Source organism: Poecile atricapillus, chromosome Z (assembly GCF_030490865.1).
Source record: "Poecile atricapillus isolate bPoeAtr1 chromosome Z, bPoeAtr1.hap1, whole genome shotgun sequence".
In the NCBI taxonomy this organism is placed as follows: Eukaryota; Metazoa; Chordata; class Aves; order Passeriformes; family Paridae; genus Poecile; species Poecile atricapillus.
Window position 1 is genome coordinate 32412956 of NC_081289.1, and position 19329 is coordinate 32432284.

Genomic DNA, 19329 nt, shown 5'->3' on the forward strand with positions numbered 1-19329 from the left:
GCACAGGGAGTAGCCGTCAGCAAAAAAACTACCTGACACAATTAACAGAAAAACAAGTTGTGGATTTAATTACTGCAGGTCTGCCAGATGAAAGTAAAAGTTATTTATTTTTGTCACTGGTAAGGTACCACCAACGGTTAAATCTGCCAGGAACTTGAGCATTGTCAAAGTGGCTTTTACCTTGCAGGATCCTGGCTCCCCAGGTGGAATTCACAGCCGGCTGTTATACCCTGTAGCTCCATGGCAACCCAAGGAAAAACAGGTGTCTCAGTAAGATAAAATGCAGTCTGCAGCTACCTAAAATATCATACATGAAATGCTGAATTACATAGCAGGTCTGAACCCCACTTCTTTTTCTTGGTTTATCATAGGCCATAGGAGTGTGCCTAGGCTAAATGAGAATCTATCCTCTTTGCTTAAGTGCGCCCTTTAGTAATGGGGTAGATTGCCCAAAAGTTAGAGCATGGATAGCCTGCGATGACTGGGGACAACTCCCTGCTGGGGAGGCACTTCCTCATCCTCAGTTCAAGGACTGAACATACCTTTTACACTAGGCTGCCCACATGACACAGTCCTCCATCTGAAGGGTCTAAATTCTTGTGTGGACCCAATAATTTCCAAATCTCAGAAACAGAGTAAGGACAAGTGATAGGAGAGCTTGCAGGACAGCAGAGCAATGGTCAGCATAGGTATGAATGCAACTCACATCCCTGAACTGGTTTATTATAACTGTGCCAAGTTTCTCCTTTCTCTGAACGGGTGACAAGGTACAGAAGAGAGTTTCTGATAATATTGACAAGGTGAATTAAAGACTTGTAAACTATACTAATGAGGCTACTCCAAATGGAGGTCAAGAAGGAATGTTCAAAGAGTTTAATGCACAGGACATGTAAAAGGCCAAGCTCTCACTTTTACATTTTCATCTCACTGATTATTTTTAAATGGCCTACAAAACCTGACAAGCAGATCTGAGCAAGCAGATAGCTTTTGTTGGGAAACACTGAAGATTGATTTCCTGAATTTTATTTTCTCTCTTTTTGAGTACAGATGCATGAAACTGAAGATTGATTTATTTCTTCAATAAAGATGTGGTAGAGATCTACTGGTAAAAATCTTCTCTTTTCCTTGACCTTAGTAGCATGACCTACATTGGGGATAGAAAATCCCACATCAGAGGTTATCATCTGCTGAGTACAGCAGTTACAGTTCACAATGCTTTTTAATTGTGGTCATACAGCTGAATTAAAAGCTTTAGACAACTACACTGAATAATGATGAACTACTGTCCATTAGTTTGGTGACTTAAGGAAGAGTTATATATGCATTTTACCCATTTGTTTTTCCTAGATTTAGATGATAGCAGAAGAGTTTCCTAGATGAGATTGAAGAACATGTCAATCACTTTGCTGGTTTCCTAAAACAACTAGTTTCTTTATGGGCTTTTGTTCTTGTTGCTTCTAGAAACAATCTTAGGGATTTTTATGGTCCACTTTTCCCTTGTGTCCAAACTCCTCAGAAGTATCTGTTAATTTTTCATAGCATTTTCCTTGGCATTTCCCATGTCACTATAAGTATTTGTAACATAGAAGAGAGAGGCTTTAGTTTTTTGTTTGTTTTACAAAGGAAGAGTCTTAGTCAAAAGACAGTTGCCAAAATCATTATAAATTGAAGGATTCTTTACCAGGCAGTCATACACAGCAGTGTGCAATCATATATCAGGGTGCCCCATTCAAACCTATCAGTACAAGATGGCTGGATTTATTTTCTTAGATGTTGATTAGAATTCTTTTCAAGAGGTTAGACTTCCTAGAGACTGGGACCTTTGGCTGTGGTTCCACAGTATGAGGCATTTTGTGTAGTGACAAGACAACAGGGTTTCTTCTTCCTTCTTGCATCTATGTACTCTTTCCTTCCCCTGCACTGCAAGGAGTTAGCCCCTCAGTCAGCCAATGCAGACTAAGGAACTAACCCATTGTGCAAATTACTTTGTTTTTAACTCCAGCGGGCTCTTTTGTGGAGTTCACAGTAGAGTTTCAGGAGTGGTGGTGCAGGTGTGGTGTTTCACAATGTAGCTGTGAAGGACCTGCTTGGCCTTCAGTGGGAGATGAAGATGGAACACTAGGATGGGATGTTTTTGCTGAAAATTGGTTACTGTGAAACTATGGTCTCCAATTTTCCGTCTTCCCTAGTAAGAGCAGAGACCATTTCTTGCTTCCTTGCTGCCTCCTTGGGCTTACATAAAAGACACTCTGTACAATTACTCTTTAACCATCTTTTTTTCAGTAAGGCCTCTGTGAGAGCATTCTAGGTTCACACTGTGAGCAGATTAAAGTTTTTTATTACACTATTGGCCACTAAGGTATTGAAAGCACATTGGTTATTCCCTACTTCCTATCTTCAGGTGTTGCTGAAACAGTCATTTTTATTGAATTTCTTAAGCATAGCATGGCCAAAGGTTGGGAAAGTTGTAAAACCACAAGTGGCTAAAAATTCTGCAACCTAAAGACATGTTTGAGTGATAAGCCTATCATCAATAGCTTTGCAAGTGGAATGACAGACTCTGTTAATCATTATAGATATTCTCTGAAGAGTTCAGATACTGTCACCAAGGAGTGGTCCAGTCCACATCTCATTAGGATGAGGAAACTGCCCTGCTTTGGAGGACTGGTGTCAAACTCTCAAGGTACAACCAGTTAGCCTGCATTGCAGGGGTGTGGGCCCTTTCCTGCAGCCTTATGAGGAGAGCAAACCAAAGGCGATTCTGGCTTAAACAGGAGTTTCCACAGACCCAGTCATGATCCCACAATCCAGGGGAGAATCTTTCACTTCTGTATGGATTGTGAATTCCCCCCAGCCTTGGTACCATGACTGTTCCTGCCCAACATATTCCTTCCAGGATCACACAGGGGTAACAAACCCGAGCCAAGTCATGGGTGCGCATATGATCCCATTTCTGTTGAATGCATTCTGGTGTAGATATTGGCTTTGTGTGTTTAGTCACACTTTAGAGAGGCCATGAAAAGATGGGCAGTACTTGATCCGGCATAAAATCTGCCAGGTGAAAATTAATCCAACAAAATTGCCTTATTGTATTTGAAACAGCAGAGTGAATTTATACTGTAAGAGTGTCTAATGTCCCATGGCTGTGGCACTTCTGGGTCTATTTTCTATTACTTTAGAGGAGAGTTTACCATATTGTTGAAGGTTTGTAGATCAGAAAAAGTGGGACTGGGTGCATTGAGGGCAAGGAATACTGAGGACATTTCTCTGATAGGTGGAGAGGATCTGATTTTGGAGCTAGTAATAAGGGAGCTTCATGAAAACTATGCTGTCATTAAAGATATGGAGCAAAGGATGTCTGGATTCAAAAAGACAGCCCTCTTTTTAATGAATGAAAGCAGAATGTGGGTCTGTCTCATATTACAGATATGTCCCAGAGTAACTTCTCTAAGGGATATAAAGGACACTGCTTTAAACACCCTACTTCCTTGGTTTTATCAGGTCAGGGGCAATGTAGCCAGTGACTGTTACTTGAGTAAAGAGCTGTGTACATCCATTTGTACAAACACAGGAATGACTATATCATTGCCTGAGAAACTTAAATTAGTTTCTAGACTAATTAGTTCTAGACTGTGTGTAGATGGGTGTGATTTATACTTCAACTGGAAGCACTACTGACAAATACAGTTTAATTTCCATCCTTGGAGCCTGGTTCTCACTCAGCACTGCCTGGTATCAACAGCTATCTGCTGCCTACCATTCCCTGATCCCTAAAAATAGACAGAGATAGAGACAATATAAACTGAAACCATAAAAAGACAGGATCGATTTTTTTCTTTCCAGGGGAAAAACAAGAAGGTGTAACTTAAATGGCAGATGTAGGCATGGAGAGTTTGGCTTGTTACCTTTAGAGGAAAACATTATCAAACATTTACGCAGAACCTAGAGATTCCCAGATATGTTTATGTAGGAAAGAAGATAAATTTAAAAAAATAAAGCCAGGAATAACTGTTTTAAGTAGGCTAGGTATATCCCAAAATGACTCAACTTTCCTGAAAAGTGTTGCAATCTCCACTTCAGGCTGTCCTACCCCTACCACCTCGCAGGTGAATGCTCTTGGGAGCAAGGATTTGAGAAGCTCCTTTGCTGGATAAGCAAGGAGCAGCTTGGCTGAGAAAATATTATTTCTAATGCTCTATTTGTAACCTTGATAAGATTTCCACGGCAACAGAAGTTGCTGAATAGAGTTGGTCATGACATTTTGACAGAACTGTTCCACTAGAAAATGCTATTTTAATGCAAAAGTGTTGGGGAGACGGATTTTATTTTGACACTATTTTGGTCTCAAAAAAATGGAAAAAATATGAAAAACGTCATGGAAGGAAGAGACCTTTTTCTTTTTTTCAGCCTGCTGTCTTTCCTCCTGGGACCTTTCATATCAGGAAACAAGATTAACATCTTTCCCTTTTCTATTTTGGGATTAGTGGTTGAATTCCCAGTTCGTCTTTTCTTTTTGACTCTTTATTTTAATGCTATTATTAGCAAAACAGATGATAAGAGAAGCCGCAAATCTTCAAATATCTGAAGTATCTATTTTAGGAAAGAGAAATTTTGAGATAAAGCAAAATAATACACTGGAAGAGTGTACTATAATTATTTTCCTGTTTTGTTTTTAATAGTTAATTTTATACCATATAATTTTTCTAATTTAAAATCTCAGATTATAAACTGTTTTCTTTACTTATCTTCATCCTTCTCTGTACCCTGAACTCCTGATGCAACGATGGCCAGAGACATGTCACAGTATATCATATCCTCTCACTAACATTCTTAGTTTCACAGAGGAAAGGTCTTGGGACCTGCAAGTGCCAGCCTAGTAATTTGCCTCTTTTCCCAGTGATGGGTCCTCATGAAACTAGTGGAGAAAATAGTATGGGTAATAAATGTCTCTGCAGAGGCACTTTTCAGTTGTTCTGCTTCATGACTCCTTATTTGCTCATTCAGTATTAAGAATACAAATAAAATGAAGCATTCTTTGCAGTCAGAAGAGATATAGAAATAGGCACCATCTTCAGTAAGAATGTTATTTCTAAGAGCTTGCCATGGGGTTTTTTGAAATGTAATTGGTAATCAAGATCGTTAGTCAAATGTGCTGATTAGTTCTGTCACTTTACTGCCTGCTGTCCCTAGCAGCCATTTCAGTACCACCTCTCCTCACACTGCTCTGTTGCTGAGGTTACTGGAAGCTACCCTTGGGCCTTCCCCTGCTCCCCCCACACTCTCTGCATCTCCTTGAGAATTGTCTTTTTCAGGGTTTCACAGATGAACATGAGACATCACCCTTCAGGGCCAAGGGATGCCTTAGTTCCTGGTCTAGTGCCAGGTGAGTTTGCCCTTGTCTCACAAGTCCAGTGAGGTGTTGTAGGGATGGACTGGTCTTCCTCCACAGCAGTGGCCTGTTTTTCAGGCTTGTACTGGCTCAGTCAGCCACCGGAGGTGTCCCCATCTGGAACCTTATAGCAGTGCTGCAGTTATGTCAAAGTGGTCCACAAAACAAAATCCAGCCTGCCATCTTTGTATGTGAGAGGATGGGAAGCATTTTGCCAAGATATTTTGGCAGTTGTCAGACACCCATACACCTCCTCCTGCACTTGCCCTTTGGCCAGCACAGAGTCAGAAACTGCTGCTGCTACTGCTAGGAATGCACATCTCCCTTTCCAGGAGCCAGCCATTACCACCAAGCTATGCATATTTGCCTGGTGTGGATTCACCACACAGGAATGTCCCATCTCACTGGAGGTGATTGCACCATGTAAAATGTGCTGGGAACGGTAACAGGATTGGTCAAATACGGTATCTGGGGAAGCGTTAACTTTCTAATTGGAATAGCCAAGGTGCTCAAAAGGGCAGAGGTGAGCAGAGAGAGAAATAGCTCAAGGTCATACAGCATGTTAGTAGCAGAGCTGGGGTGAGCATCCTATATCGTAATTATCAGGCCTTTTTCCGATCACCAGTCCTGTAGGCTCATGGGGTTCAGCGGGTTTACATCTGCTTTGAATACATTTTTCCAGGAAAACATTTTTTCTACTTAAGTCAAACTTCATCACAGGGTTTGCACTCATTGTGGCCATTCAGCATCTTGATTCTGGTGTTAAAACTGGCAAAGAGGCAGATGAAATTCTCTTTGTCAAAGCTGACGGGTGGAAAAAGGTGGAAAGCCAACACTGAATGCCAACTCTGATAGGAGGCTGACGCAAAAGAGGCTGAGGAATCATATAGGATTTCTGCCCTGGTTATATCTCGGGGAATATTTTCTGTAGATGCTCAAACTGACGTACATTGTGTTTTGGCATGTGTTTGTCAGTGCCCTTATTTTATAGCCTTGCTGAAGGCTCATTGACAGATGGCACTCAAGAGAGTGCTTTTTATAGGTGTCAGTGTCCAACTCAGATACAGTTTCTGAAAGGAAAAGGTGCTTGGGGTTGGAGGGATCTGATGCACTGCCAAAACATTTTGTAAAAGGTGCTTTAAAGATACTTTGTACTCTTCAAAAAGGGGAGGTATGTGGGAGATGAATGAGGAAAATCGGCTCTCATAGATTTAGAGTCAGCACTGGCTCTTGTAAGTGACCAGTAGTTATAAAATGGAAGAACAAACAAATGGGAATTTAATTAGGCATATACCCTATGTCCAGGAGAGGCAGAACTTAGGCAGTGCTTGTCTAACCTAGTGTTCTGGAGAATGATTTCTTGTCACAGCTTGACCAATTTCTTAGCTGGAGACTTGAGTGTGTTACAAATGAACCCAAGTGCAGGCTGTCTGTTACTCCTTAGCAGCATTTTCCTTTGTGGGACAGGGACCTCAGGGCTGACAGTCACCACAGTTCAGGCTGTGCCTTAACCAATGGGGTGCTTTCCATTGAGACCCAAACATGAGAGGCATATCAAGGTACTGTTAACAGGCTTCATCAACAGCTCCAGACTGGAGGAGTAATGACCCAGATCCAGGATTCCTCCAGGGTGTCTGTCTGTGAACAAAAGGAGATGAGGCCAGAGACAGGGCTGGAGGCAAGACTACAGTGTGGATCTGAAGTCCAGGCAAGAGGCAGGGCTAGGGACTGGCACTCCAGTGGCATCTCTAGCTCAGGGACTGATGACTCTGGACTGAGTTGAAATAGAGTCCTAGACCCTGGGCAGGGTGGTGGGAGAAGGCCCAGGTGAGCTTCATCAACATTAGTAAGGAATCTTGGTGCACCTAGGACCCTGGCAAAGAGAGAAAAAGTGTGGTTTAGCTACAGGATGCCTCACATGCAGTGGCTGTCCAGGTTTACCAGAAGGAGCAAATAAGTGGTTTCAGGTGCAGGAAATTCAAGGGGTACTTTGTCTCTACTTAAGATTTTGCAGTTAGGTAGATAAAAGTAAACAATGCATTCCTTATTCTGCTTTCTTCAGAAGAAGTATCTGGATCTAAGTGTGGCTGCTCTTTCTAGCTGTGGGGCTGAAGGATTTGCAGACTCTGACTCCTTCCCACATTTTTGGGAGTCAGGACATGCCAGTTCAGCCATCAGCAGATCTGAGTCTTCTGGTTGGCCTGTGTTCTGAGTAGCAGAGATTCAGGCTTCTGGTTGAGATACTTGGGGACAAGACAGCAGACTAGCTGAAAAACAAGCACAGTCAAAGGATTTATTAAGCACAAGGACTTCACTCTTTACATGTACTAAGGAGCTGTACATATCTCTGAAAGAACACAGGTCTGCGAAGTACCTTTTGTGGAAGTCTGTGGCAGAGACAAATATAGAATCCATTTATTCTTGGAAGTGTTCAGCTGTGGAATGATCCTTTCTGTTCTGGAAGATATAAATCTACTTTACCACATGCTTTACAACTTCTGCAGGAGAAGAAGCAAGCCTGAAGAGCCAATAGTGCTCTCTGGAAGGCATCTCTGTGTAAGATCTGGTGTGCATTGAATGAGGTACAAGGTCTTTGCAAACCAATGGTATGTATTCCTGCAGTATACATACTGAAAATTCCTGAAAAACTATATTGTAACGGAAATATATTGTATTGCAGGGGAAATGAAGATATGGTGATGCAAACAATGGTGTGATTTCCTTGTTCTTTTCTGTAGTCTCAGATTTCTTTTCTGTGACAGGTTTGTTTTGTGGCACTTCACAGGGCTTAAAAGAGGCACAGAAAACATTTCACAATACAAGGCCTACTTTTTGAGATTTTTAAACACTAAGAAGCATCTGCACCAAGATGGCAATTATATGGATAGCCTGTGTGAGCCATCTGAAGCCATTAGATTAACTGGACATGGACCCACACTTCCTGTGTGCCCTCCCCAGGGTGTAGGGAGTTTGTTTGCCTGTGTCATGTTTGCTACAGCAGAATTGTGAGATGCCTCCTCTGAAGGGAGCCACATCTTAGAGGACTTCAATCCCTCTGCCTTGTATTGACAGCTTTTTCCTCTTCATTCTGACTTTTTTACTCCTCCAAAACTCAATCCTTAAGATTCCTGTCCCAGGCCACCCTCCTCCATGGCTCCCCTCCTCCCATGTACATGAGAAAAAGTTCTCATATATCAGGCTATTCCCTGCTAAGCTTCAAACTTCTGTCTCCAAATATGAGGATACAAAAACTCCCAGAGAAACAGTTTACCTTCACTCTCTAACATGAGTAAAATGTGGGCAAAGCAGACTTTTATTTGGATTCATTTTTACACATTGTTGCTCCATTATGACTGATACTGCCTCAAAGCAGATGTCCAGATGGAAAATTTAAGCTAGAGAGATGGAAATCTGGTGAAGTATTCAGAACTAAAAAAAAAAAAAATCACCATTGAATGGGAATTGTCAATTCCCAGACAATGCTAAATATAGATATGGCAAGCGGCTGTAACAACCAACATGGCAATTTCTGATGTTTGTCTCTGTGTTTTGCAGTTTAATACTCTTACACTCTGTTGCTTATTTTAGAGCAAATGCACACTAGCAATTCATAACCAGGTAATGCTTGTAAACATCTGGAACAGAGATTATCCTAAAATGGGAAGCAGAGAAAACACTTTCACATGTGGCTGGGATGCTGTCTGTTCCTGACCTCTCTAATGAATGGAATTTAGGGAAAGCAATCATTAGAGGGAGGAGAGGAAGGAAACTCAGGGGAGAAGGTGGAGCAGGACAGAGTGCCAAAGTGTCAGAGCCAGCAGAATCAGTAAATCCACAGACAAAAGTAGGACCAAAGATCTACAGTAAGCAAGAAGCAGGGTCAGTGTGTGAATAAAAACCAGTATCAGGAAAAGTAATAACTATGATTTGAGATTATTAAAACCCACCAACAAACATGCTTGGTGGTTCTGTCCTGTTCAGGAAAACTGCTATCTATCCCTGAAATTATGACAAGGAAGATCAGTTGTTATTTTTGAATGATAATAAGTATTCTCCCTAAATAGAGGGCACGTGGAGGAAGTCTATCCACGAAGAACTACACTGAGTCTATCAACAAAGTATTGAACTGAAGTATATGACTCTAATATAAAAAGAAGAAAACTAATTTACATTTTTTATCTTTGGATATATTACTTCATGAATCCTGCCAAGTACATTTACTCAGCTCATCCCATCTGCCTCTACTTTCTGTAAATGAAATCCCTGAGAAAGTTCTGCAGTTTTTTTGGTGAGAAGAGCCCTCAAAATTCAAAGATTCCCCATGTAGCAGCTCATAAACCTTAATTATGTAAGTTTTAGGATGTGGCAGCAGGTAGTAATTTAATATGACTTCGTTGGTTTTAGTATAGTCAGAGCAGTATTATCAGACTGACCAACATGAACAATAAAGACAGACATAGTTTTGTGTCAATTGTCATTAACAGTTGTTCATTCACTCTAATGTCACAGGATATTCAGAGCTGGAAGGGATGCACAGGGATCCTCAAGTCCAACTCTTAACCCATGGCATTATTTGCACTATGCTTTAACCAGCTGACCTAATCTCGACCCACTTCCAGATGTAGTAAAAATAGCACTGCATCTGGATGGAGGAGATAGCATGACAAAATTTTGTGTGGATGTGCTGTGTGAGTCACTCTTTTAAGAGCTTCACCATTCATCACAGTAGTACGGTAAAGCAACAGTGTGATTAGGAGTGGTTTGGGGAGAGAAGGGCAGAGGAGAGAGGAAAGGGAAAGGGAGGGGAAGGGAAAAAGGAAACAGTTATATATTGTAATGACAGTTACATTCTTTTCAGAAGCTAGATTGAATTTTGTATTTAATGTTTTTCATGGCAGAAAATCACCAAGTTTGTCTTGAATATAAACCCTGTAAAAGTTATTTTAAAAATATTCATATTGACAGCAGAACAAGAAGAGAAGTTAAGGGAGGACTATGTAAGAAGGGAATCCATCCAGGGTGAGGGGCACAAGTGGCCTTTGGGAGTCTTTTTATGCCTCAAAAATGGTGGAGTTATGCTTATAACTAGAGAAAACACAATTTAGAGCAGAAGTTTCTATCTCTCTCTTCATTAAAAAAGGATAAATTTAATCATACTGAAGAGCTATACATTATAACACTGTTTTTGAAATATGTCAAACAGGAATGTCGTGCAAATCTAAAAAGGTTCTGAGCAGCGGAGATCTTGGAAAGGGACAATACACAATTGACTTGGATGCAGTGTTACAAGAGCCTTTTGCTGGTTGTGGTACAATTCTTGCTCTGATGTTAAACCATGTTTAATACCCTGCTTGCACATAGCATTGATTTTCAGTTCCAGGAAAATAATTTAAATCAACGTCTATGATTCTGGGAAAAAATAAAATAAAATTAAAAAAAAAATAAATCTGATATTTAGATTGGCTGAGTGAATGGAGATATTTTAAAAATGGTTTCAATAACTTTCTGTAAGATAACAGTTGGCTTTCAACTGATAAAGCTGGCTAATTAGTCAGTCATGATTGAAATCAGAACTATAAAGCTGAAAACTCATTAAATTAACATTCTTCTACAGCTGGAACTTTCATAAGACAGTAAATAGTTCTGATTCTTCCTGAAAAAATAATGGCTGAATACCTGTAAAATCCATTATGTAATAACAGAAGTGCTGCTAGCATTACTTTAGCAATTTTGAGGAGCTGGCTTTGCCAGCCCTTTTTGGATTTTCTTGGGAACTTTTCATCTCTGGCATCTCAGGCATCTCCAACTGTAAATGTTTTGTATGATTTTCCTCCCACAGTAAGATGTAGAGGCTTCACTGAAATAAATTAGGTGCCATCTTAAAGTTAAGTGCCTTCTATTCCTAAAATATTTTGATTTTTGCAGAGCTTTGGACAGATTGGCTAGTATGTTTAGGGAGTTCTGATCTTTTTTTCCTATTTCAAACATATAAGGAACTTACATTTCTTCCTTTACAGCTTAAGATGCATCAAGACATTTCGCTGAAAGTGAAGCACACACTTTTCTGTGGAGTGTGCTCCTGATTTGACAAAGAACGAAGGTGCTTGGTGGCATATCTACCGCTTCATCTTTCTTGTCTTGAAATATGGATAGTACCTTTGGTTGTGGTCTAACTAATTTTAAGAATTAACTAGAATGTAATTTCCTAAATGCTTATGAAAACTTAATTTATGATCATGCAGTTCTGAATAATATTTTGCTGTGATAAGTCTCAGTGATTTCCAAAATCAGTGTGTCTGTGTTCCTCATGTTTCCTTCTGGTGCAGTTTTGTTGCTGCTCCAGACACTAAAGCTGTTGTCTCAGAGCCACCATCATGCCCTTATATGTTTCTGATAGTTGCTCAGCCTGATGTTGCAGGTGTAGAAATTGTGATTTCTGTTATTTCAGCTAACTGGATTTGTGAGTCTCTCTTGATTTTTTTAAGCAATTTTGCAACTTAGGAATTATTTAATTTCTAGCAAAGATGTTGGAGTCATAGAATATTTTGTGTTGGAAGGGACAGATCATCTAGTTCCAACCCCACTGTTGTGGGCAGGGATACCTTCCATTAGACTGGGTCACTCAGAGCCCCATCCAACCTGGCCTAGAACACTTCCAGGGATGAGCATCCACAACTTCTCTGTGCAACCTATTGCACTGCCTCACCACCCTCACAGTAAAAAATTTCTTCTTACTATCCAGTCTAAACATACCATCTTTCAGTTTAAAGCCATTGCCCCTTGTCCTATCTCTATGTCCCCTCATAAAAAGGTCATGTGGACAGAAATTTAGTTATGTTTTTGCTTGTAACTTTGTAGAGTAATTAGTCATTTAAGGATGTGCAAAGTCATGGATAAGCACCACTATTAAGGATTAATTTTATTATTTACTTTCTTGTACAGTTTCTTGCAAGGTCTAGATGGCAGCACCTACTGGACCACGTGGTGATGCTCTCCCACTCTGCCTGCCTACCTTCTCTTCTTACAGCAGGATGAAAAATGAAGAGAAAGCAAATTGTACACTTTTCCTTCCTTGTAAGCTGGATGTCAACAAGTGTCCCTAGGTCTTGATACACCCCTGGTCAAGACAAGACGTACCAGATACTCCTACACCTGAAGTTACAAAACACTGGTTTTGTGAAACCAGCCTAAACCTCGTTTACAAAACACTATACTGCTGGTTCCCACAGTATAGACACAGCTTGAGAGAATTCTTTGAGCAGATTGCTGTGATAGCAAAAGGGCCAGAAGAAGCATAGGTATCTGGATTGAATAGGAGCAATCAAAGGCTGGGGAACTAAAATTCATTTTACATTGAGTCTATTGTAATATCAGGCACTCCTTCAGTTTCTTCCTTTAATCTATTTGGATCAAGGTGTCTGGAAAAATTTCATGCCTTTTTTTTCACCACAAAAGAAAAATATGAAAAGAAGAGAAGTCTGCTTTGCTCAACTCTTTATCAAGGGTTTATGTTGAAGTCACTAAGATCTGATTCAGAATCTTTTTAAAAATTTTGCAGACCCTGAAATATAATGGAAGCAATGTTTCTAAATTTTCAGCAAAGGCTGGGTTAATTTATGTCTTTTTCCAAGCTGTTGTGCAACTATACAAGTTTGTTGACAAATGCCTTGGTGAGATTTTGCTTAGTTCTTACTTACCAAGTACAAAAATACTTACACATGCTTACAGATGACACTGCTAGTGACCTTCACTTTCTGTTTTGTAATGTTTAATATGCAGTTTCAATGTTGTGAATTTTTGCTTAGCAGGAAAAGAGATGCACTGTAACTCTTTTAAAAATAGTCTTCACTGCTGAAATGTTAATGAAAGTTTCTGTTTGGGAGGCTGAGATTTAAATACTTCCGAAATAGCTTTACATGGAGCAAAGTAAAAATTAGGACAATGTGAAATATGTCTTGGTGTTGTATCAAAACCAAAATATGGAGTGCTACCAAGCATAGATTTGTGTGAGGTGTGTTGTGTAGTATCCATGGAATAAGATTGTTTCCTTGCAAGGCAGGAGACAATGGAATAAACCCCACTTTTACCCATATTAGCTATTTCCTATTAGGAAACACTGGATATTGTTTTTCATAGCTACACTTTATGAAGTGCATGTTATGATAATTGCCAAGTGCTGTGATACTTCTTCTTATTTGGTAAATCTTGTACATGTGGATGAGATATTATTTTTCCATGGATATGTTTATATGAATTCCAGCCAGTGCGTCTACCTAGAAAACTATGTCAATGTAATGCAATGTTATGTAAGTTTTGTTTTGGTTCTTATATGCTGCACATCACAGAGTTGAATGTCTTCCAGAAGTGCATTAACTGGTGGAATTGTCATCTGCTAGATATGGTTTTCTCTCTCCCATTCATTCTAAAGAGGGCTTTTGTGCTCTCATTATTTTTGGCCTCTTTTAAAATAGTTGTATTATCTGCACATGGCTCTGTATGTATGTGTGTGACTCACATTCAGAGTAGAAGACAGTGAGCTTTGTCTGGGGATAATTCCAGTGGAAACTCATCCAGAAATCTGAAACTGGTCTGAGAAAGCCCTGTTTTCTGCAGAGCTTTTCTTTGGAGATGGATAATCATGCCGCACGTGCAGAATGAAGCTACTGTCTGTTTTACCTCATCCTGTCTCTCTCTGCAGGCAGCTTTTCAAATAAGTGTCTGGGGTCCCAAACTTCTGAATCCCTTAGGAACAGCAGTTCACTGGAAGTAATCCCTACATATTAAAAAGAGGTCTTAGACTTGCACCCATCCAGGAGTGGTTCTCACAGCAGCTGAATCTTGCCCTTGCACTTTTGCACTGCTGACTCTGCAAGTCAGAGAGGGATGGCAGGACCCCGGTCAGAGTGCTCCCAGGAGGAGCCCACATAGGAAGCAGTATTTCTGTGGGATAGCCCTCTCCTTTCTTTCATTCTTTTCCAGATTGAAGAGTAACACTGGGTCTTCAGCTGCTAAAACTGAAGCAGCGGCTGATATGTATCACACAAGGATTAGAGTGGCTCAAGCCCTTTTGACCAAGCATTACTGCTGTGTAGTTTTTAATCTCTGGGATTTTTCCCCAGCTGGATATTGTTTTTGAACTGAAGTAATCTGTGTTTCTCTTAGGAGCTGAGCTGTCTGGAAAACATGCTGATCAAATTCCAACATAGCTTTTCCAAGAGTGTTTCTTTTGTCTTTTGCTAGCTGCTTCCTGATGCTGTTTATCCAAAACCCCACCTGCTGTCAAGGGCAGTGCTGTCCATGTGAAACATTTTCACAGCCATGAAGCAGCTGTACCTATTAGGCTTAATTTCGACAATGAATTACCAAGTATATGTAATTTAAAACCCCCTCTTCTTCTCAGCCTTTGTATCACTACCAGTCATCTCATTTCACCTGCAAGCAGTGATGGAATTAGGTTGCTAAGAATTTGCGAGGTTTGCTTTCTCTACACCAAATTTAGCATAATGTATGTATGGCTTGCATAAGAAGAAGGGTAGTTTTTCTGTTTATTTGCCATATCATATAACCCTGGAATTCATCCTCTTCATGAATAGCAACAATAACTATTAATTTTTGTTTATTTGGGGAAGAAGAGGGAAAAAAGGAAAATGAAGCTTTGGAGGGATACAATAGGATGATACAATTCTCTTATAAATATTTCAAAATTCCAAGACAGTCTGAACTTGGAACTGACAAGCAAGAAAACTCACATGATTTACATATGCTGTGGATGTCCAGAAAGCTGTATCAAAGGGAAGCTGAGATTATAGTTTTGCTTTGTAGTACAATTCAACAAAATTAATTGTTTGAAACTACAAGTGGAGATCATTATCGTTCCTGAAGTAATTTTTTTTTTTGTATTTTTTCAGGTCTTTTTTGTTCAGGAGGTCCTCAAGTGCTGTGGAAAAATAGAAGAGTGTCAATAATGGATTTGAACATGAACTGCCAACAAGCTGGATGAACTGTTTGTCTGTCACATTCACTGAATATCCTGAAGTATCCCTGACAAGGTTTTAATTTTCTGCTAGTGCAGACTAATTTTATTTTGAATTTTTTTAAACATTAGAAAAAATTTAACCTCTAAACTGTATCCACAACTGAAAGGATCTGTGAGGGCTAATGTAACGATTTGTTCCAAACAGCCTACATAGCTCTTTGTTTCTCCTTTTGGCCAGTATCCATGAACACATCTAAGCTTTAGAAAGCCTTGAAGCAGTCATTACAGTTATATTTGACCAATGTATTGCATGGACTTCTCACCATCTGTGATATGTGTTCAGTACAGGCAGCCTAATCACTGTAAGGTTATCAGTTTGGCCCTTTAGAGGATCCTGATATTGGCTTAAAAATCATGATACTGTGAAATTTAGGGGACAGATTTTTAAAATCACACTGTTACTGTTTTCTGATCAAATGCACCCATCTTTACCAACACATTTTTTACTTCCATCCATGTGTCCACGTTCCTTTATCTCCTGTCAGCCAAGTTTTTGAAACTGTTTTTTGCAGCATTCTGTTAGGACAGGGTGTTGGGACTTTTGACATTTCTGAACAACTCATAACTGAGAAGTATTGAATTCAATGAGTCTGTTTTAAGAAGGTTTTCATGTTATTTCAACAGCTCCAACACTTGTTTACCTGGCTTTCCTGCAAAAAACACTTTTTTTTTTTTTTTTTTTTTTTTCTAGGGTTATCACTAGATATTACATCTGGTGTCAAAGCCTGTGACACTTGCGTGGGCCTGCGAAAATTTCTGAACCTCACTTAAATAACGTTTAACAAAAATATACATTGCATGCTTGGCACTGGAGAGATACCACAGTAAGATGATAGAGCAAGCCTAAGTAAAGGGATTCATGATGCATTCCCAAAGGACACATCTCATTAAAATAAAATACAAGGAAAACAAGAACATATCAAGAATAGTCTCCATATTTCAAAGGGGACAAGGCATGCCAGGAAAAACACTGTAATCTTGCTTCTGTCTTGAAAGAAAATTTAAAAGCATTTTAAAAGCTTTCTACTTCAGTTTGGTGCCAGTGTGGATTTTCATGCTTATAGGGCTTTTTTTTAAAAAAAAACCCAACAAACTAGATGCAATATAGAAAATACCTAATTAAGGAAAATAATTCCTAATTCTTCTTTTTTTCAGTGTAAAAAGACAAAAAAATAGGATGTCTTGGAAGAGAAAGAAGAATGTCCTAGAGGATGGATTAAAACCATGGAATATTAACGTTGTGTGCATTTTTATGCAAAACTAGGCAATCAAACTGGTATTAGCTGGAAAACTAAATAAGAAATTAGTGTTCCTTGCAATAATGAAGCTGGTGATGAAAACTCTTGTTGTCGTTACCTGAGTTCAAGAATAAGAGTCTTAGCTGCAGTTCTGTCTTTAGCTGCTGTTCTGTCTTTAACAGAGAACACTACACAGCAGCTCCTGCTGGATATACATTATATGTTCTGCTGAATATTTTGCCTTGGAGCAAGTATTAGCAGAATAAGAATGGCACAGAGTTGAAAAAATAACAAATAAGAAGAAATGTTTTTACTAAACCACACTGTTATGAACAAGTGAAGAGTGTGTGACTGATAAGGGAATGGACATGAAGAGTAAAAGGGATAGGGATAATCAGGTTTAGGTGACATCTAGCAGAAGATAATTCTTTTATGCAGAAAACATAGCTGGTTTAGGCAGGACTAAACCACAAATGAGCCAAATTAAGTAGTGCTCAGAAGGGAGCATCAGGACTTGTGTTTCTGGTCAGCCCTGTATCGCCATCTGTCCTTGCTCTGAAGAGCATAGAAACCCTTAACATTCATGTTTACCTGCTTAGGCCATTACCTGAGCATCTGTTTTGTTTTGTTGGATTTTGGTATTCCCACCAATGAGCAGGAGTACAGAACTCTAGACTAAAGTGAGTCTGTATAAGTAAAGGAGTAACCTAACCCAGCTGTAAAACAGGAGGGGAAGGAAGGACATTGCTGTGTTACTGCTTCTGTGCAATGTGCTGTCCACTCTGGTCCTCTTGACCTCTCCAGCTTCCTTCTCTTTCCCCTTTGGCTGCATTTATTTGGTGGAATCGCATTTTGTTTCTCTGCGTGTATAGTTTAAGCTAAAAACCTGAACATTATTCTGTGCATTTGGTTCCATGTACTTCCAAAGATTAGAGGTATGTGCATTTGGGTTTTAGATAGTGATGTTTGTGATGGTCTGGGAGACACGACCAGGTTAGAGCTGTGTGCTCAGCCCCAGTGGAGCAGGCAGCCTAGGACACTCCAGACCAGCCAGCTTCACCTCTATAAAACTACCTTGTCCTATCTCCATCACAGTTTTTCAATGTGCCAGATAAAACAACCAAACCAAACCTTTGGAAGAAGGCAGAAAATGGAATTTCAGTAAGAAGAGCTATAACTAAATGAAAAGTTTCTGAAAAATAATGAGTTAAACACATACCTGGAAATTATCTAGCTGTTAAAAAATTAAAAAGATAGACCCCAGATTTTGTCTTCTTTTTTCTAGAAAGTGTCTGAAGTTTCTTAAGATGCCTGGTGGGAAGCAGTGACCACCTAGGACCCTGTAGGCTACTATGTCAGGGGAAAATGGAACTACCTTTTAGGGATTTATTTCATTCTGCTTTTCATATTACTAGACTTCTTTTTTGCACTGGGTATGTTTAAATTACATTGATCTTCAGAAAAAAAAAAACACCCCCCAAAAGACCCCAACAAACACCAATAAACAAAACCAACCAAACAAAAAAAAACCCAAACGAAACAAAACCGGCTGAATTAATTTCAAAACTTTTTATTTGAGATGTAATATATGAATATAGACTATCAGATTAATGCAGTATCAGGGAAAAAAAGACATTTTTTACCTGCATTAGATGTTTAGGGCAAGCATTCATGGTGTCTGAGGCAGTCCAGCTATTGAATCCTGTGTCTTCAGCCACAACATCAACCAACCAGCCTGCCCAAATTTTCTCTTTATTAGAGAGTGCAACCCTGGACAAAGCAACCAAAACCACCTGAGTTAAGAGAGTCCTGATCGGCCAGTGAAGGAACTTCTCCCTCTGTGCTGGATATGGTGAGAATTGCTTGCTTGTGAAGTGCCTAAAATTGGGTGATGCCAGTTCTCCTTTCTATATAATTTTTTTAACAGCTAATAGATTACCCTGAGTCTTTTATGAACTGTCATGAAGGCACTTACTTTGCTTTGTTTTAATTTCCCAGGAGTATATTTTTATTTCTTTCAGTTTCCTAAGTTGTCCTTACCTATGTTTTTATGTCCCATTTCTTGCCCCATGATAAGATCATCAGAACAACACTTCATGATTTGGCCTTATAGATGCATCAAAACTTATGTGCAGTGGGAAACATTGCTTACTAAATTTAAACATCAAGGTGAACTGTTATTTACATGCAAGACAGCTTTACTGCTATGATAATTTATTTATTGCATTTCTAGTGTACTGGGAGCTTTGCAGCACATTTTGCTAGGTGTGCTCTCTGCCCTTTGAATGCTGCTATTTTGGAATTTGCCTGAGAATAGAAAGCTGGTTGATCTAGTCTTGAAGCTTGATATTTGTCTTTTGAAAGTGAGAAAAAAAAATGTAATCACCATTCTTTTTAAGCATATGGAAAAATGTAAATAGCAAGTGTGAGCAATTGCAATTTCCTTTCTCTTTTAATCACACTGTGCAGGAATATATACAGGTTTTATGATCTGATTGCCTTCTTCATTCAGTGTAATTCACCACCATAGGGATAAGTACTGCAGGGTAGGTACTGTGAGAGGTAAAATATATATTCTTCTTCAAGGTGGTGCATTCTATCTGCTTAATAAATCTGCTTCCAGCAGCTATAGCCAGGCATTAATAATGTAATTTGTGTCAGTCCAT

General features: G+C 39.5%; 1 long non-coding RNA gene across 1 annotated transcript in view; it reads left to right on the forward strand.

Moving 5' to 3' along the window:
• Positions 1-18502, forward strand: part of LOC131572976 (uncharacterized) — a 47104-nt gene extending 28602 nt beyond the window's left edge. The window contains exons 2-3 of the long non-coding RNA XR_009276101.1: positions 15298-15438; positions 18423-18502. This is a non-coding gene — a long non-coding RNA (uncharacterized LOC131572976). The remainder of the gene's footprint in view (positions 1-15297; positions 15439-18422) is intronic.
• The last annotated feature ends 827 nt before the right edge of the window (positions 18503-19329 follow it).